This window comes from Castor canadensis, chromosome 6, assembly GCF_047511655.1.
Source record: "Castor canadensis chromosome 6, mCasCan1.hap1v2, whole genome shotgun sequence".
NCBI lineage: Eukaryota > Metazoa > Chordata > Mammalia > Rodentia > Castoridae > Castor > Castor canadensis.
The window spans coordinates 176,565,738-176,569,082 of NC_133391.1; positions in this window are offsets into that span (position 1 = coordinate 176,565,738).

Consider the following 3,345-nt stretch of genomic DNA (forward strand, 5'->3'; position numbering starts at 1 on the left):
GGAAATAGTGAACCAGGATCAGACTTTAAACCAGATTAATTTTTAAATGATCACATTTACACAGGTACAATCTATAATGTGAAAAATTCCAGATGATAACTTGGGAGCAAATCTTTGTGATATTGGGATTGGTAAAGATTTCTTGAATACAACACAAAAATCATGATCCATTAAAGAAAAAATGCACTTCATCAAAATTAAAAGCTTATGCTCTTTGAAAGACCCCACTGAGAGACTAAAAGGACAATCCAGGATTAGGGAAACATTTGCAAAGCACCCATCAGAAAAAAGACTTGTGTCAAGAATCTGTTAAGAACTGTCCAAATTCACTAATGGTAATGAAAACACAAATGTTTGTGGCAGCAGCACCCTTAATTTGTATCTAATTCACAGCATCAACGTCAAACAAAAAAGTTAAAAGAAGAAAACCCAACTGTGACATCTGACAAGAAGTTACACTGGTGGCAACTGAGCTCAAAGTGTTGTCTGAACATCTTAGTCATTAGAGGAATGCAAATTTAAACCATAATGAAATATTGCTACAAATGTGTCAGAACCATTAAAATTAAAAAGTCCAGTCCTATGAAGTGTTAGGACGGTGAGATTCTCACACACTGTGGACCTTTGCAATGGCACAGCTACTCTGCAAAACAAATTTTAGTTTTAAGAACAGTTACACATCTACCAAATACCCAACCATCCCACAAGTGCCTGCCTAGAGAGACAAAAGCCTGGGTTCCCACAGACGTGACATGCAAGCGTAGTCACAGTAGCTCCATTACAACAGCAGTGTGTTAGTCAGTCCTCTTGTCACTATGACCAAATACCCAAAAGAACAGCTTCATGAGGAAAGAGGGTTTTTTGGCTTATGGTTTCAGAGTGTTCAGTCCATGGTCACTTGGCCCGTGCACTTGGGCAGAACATCATGGTGGCAAGTGTGTGGTGAAGGAGTTTCTCACCACATGGCAGGTGGGAAGCAGAAGGTGAGAAAGGGACTAAGGACCAGGTACAACCTTCAAGACAGCCCCTTGGGATACTTCCTCAACCAGGCCCCACCTTCCAAAATGGCACCACCCAAAACAGCTGGGAACCAAACATTCAAAACACAAGCCTGTGAGGGACATTTCATATTCAGACCAAAAGATTCTGTTCCCCGCACCCAGAGGCTCATGGGCATCTCATAATTCATAATGCATTTGGTCCATCTCTGAGAGTCCCCAAAGTCTTAACAATTCCAACACTGTTCAAAAGTCTACGTCCAGAGTCTCTTCTGAGACTCAAGGCAAACTCTTAGCTGAGACTCCCTGTAAAATAAAGAAGATTACATGTTTACAAGACACCATAGCACAGAATAAACATTCTCATTCCAAATGGAAAGGACACTAGCAAGGAAGCATCAGCCCAAAGCAAGACTGAAACCCTGCAGGGAAAACATGAAATCCTGGAGCTCCATGTCCAGTACCTGATGCACGGCGTTGTGATACGAGTTCAAATGGACATGGCGGCCCTTGCTGTTTGCAGCCCATGTGGCTTTTCTCCTGGACTGGTTCTACTCATTGTCTGAAGCTGTTCATTACAGACGCTCCACATTCCTGGCATCTCTAACATCCTTGGGTCTCCACTGCACCTTCATCCTCACCTTCACAGCTTCCTGCACTGCCCTCTGAGGGTGAGGGGCTGCCTTCAGGGATCTTGACCCTGACATACATTGCCTGGCCTCCCAGGTTTTCCTTTGAAGTCAGGGTGGAAGCCTTCACAACCCTGTAACTCTTGCATTCTACAGGCAATGTCCCCACAGGGTCTTTGTTTGTTGGTCCCTAGTTGACGGTGCTATTTGGAGAAGTTCAAAATCTGCATCACATGGATGACACCAGCTCCGGTGGTCAGGGTAGCTGGGACCCTCTGGACCATGGCCACATTGACCTCTGAGTGCCTGGGAAGCTGAGCATGGTGAAACAAATCCTAAACAAACAACTTCCTAGGAAGCTCTGGGTGAGCCAGGTGCCCCAAAGGCATTTTTCTTTTCAAGGGAGTTTTTCAAATAATGTTAGAATTTTACACTTGGAGCCTGTGATGGTGGGTCTGGCCAATTTCTGAGATGCCCTCCAGACATCTTTCCTAGTGTCCCAGTGCAAAGTGCTCGACTCACAGTGCCAGCCACACAACCCTTCTCCACAATTTCCAAACATTCCTTTTTCTGGCCAGACTACATGTTTTTCAACTCCTTCAGCTCTGCTTTTTGCTCCAGATCCTCACTGTATGTGTTACTGGCTAAGAGAAGCCAATAATAACCACGTCACAGCCTCAGATTTTCCAGATTAATTACTCCATTGCCATTAAAGTTGGCGCCCCTCAAAGCCTCAGCACTCAGACAAAATGCAGACAAGTTCTTGGCCAGCACGTGGTAAGAATGGCCTCCAGTCTAAATCCTGATAGAGCCCTGTTCCCATCTAAAACCTCAGACACCGCCTTCACTGCCCACATTCCTGTCATTCTGCTCTGAATGCCACAGAATTGCCCACAAGCCCCCCTCACAGCATTTCAGGGCTTCTCTAGCCATCTCCAAACCTTTCCATACTGTCCCCACAAACCAGTTCCAAAGACCCACACGGCCCTATTTCTTCACAGCAACGCCCTCATTTCTCTGGTGCCATTTCTCTGTGTCAGCCTTTCTCATCCTGCAGCCAGCCTGGGAGAAACACCCTAGACGAGGAAGGATTTATTTTCAGAGGGTTCAGTCCACGGTTGCTTGCCCCTCCCCCACCCCACCCCCCGTGTTTGGGCGGAGCTCAGAGCACATGGCAGAAGACGCTCTTCACCTAGTGGAAGATAGGAAGCAGAGAGCGAGAGGCAGGGGGACAGGGGACCAGTTCAACCTTCAAAGGCTGGTCCCCAGTGACCGGCTTCCTCAGCAAGCCCTTTCTCCTAAAGTTTCCAGACCGCCCCAAAACAGCGCCACCAGCTGGGGACCAAGGGTTCAGCAAATGAGTGTGGGGATGAACCACAAGTTACATTGTATCCACACTGGAATGTTCCTCCAGGGAAAGCCCTGACCACTAAGGGTTCATCTCCAAGGGACAGGAAAACCGGCACTTGGTAGAAGTCCATTTATGGAACGATCTGGGGAAAACAAGTTGATCTATGGTCATCGAGTGCAAATGGCTGGAGGTGGGTGGGGTAAAGAGACCACCAAGGGGCTCAGGGGTCTGGAGAGCCATGGGTTTGCCAGGTCTCCACTGCGGTCATGTACCCATGACACACACCCCCAAGTAACTCACCAAATCGTACACTCCTAATATTGTATGTCAATTACATCCCAGGAAAGCTAGCGTTTTTTTTTTTAAG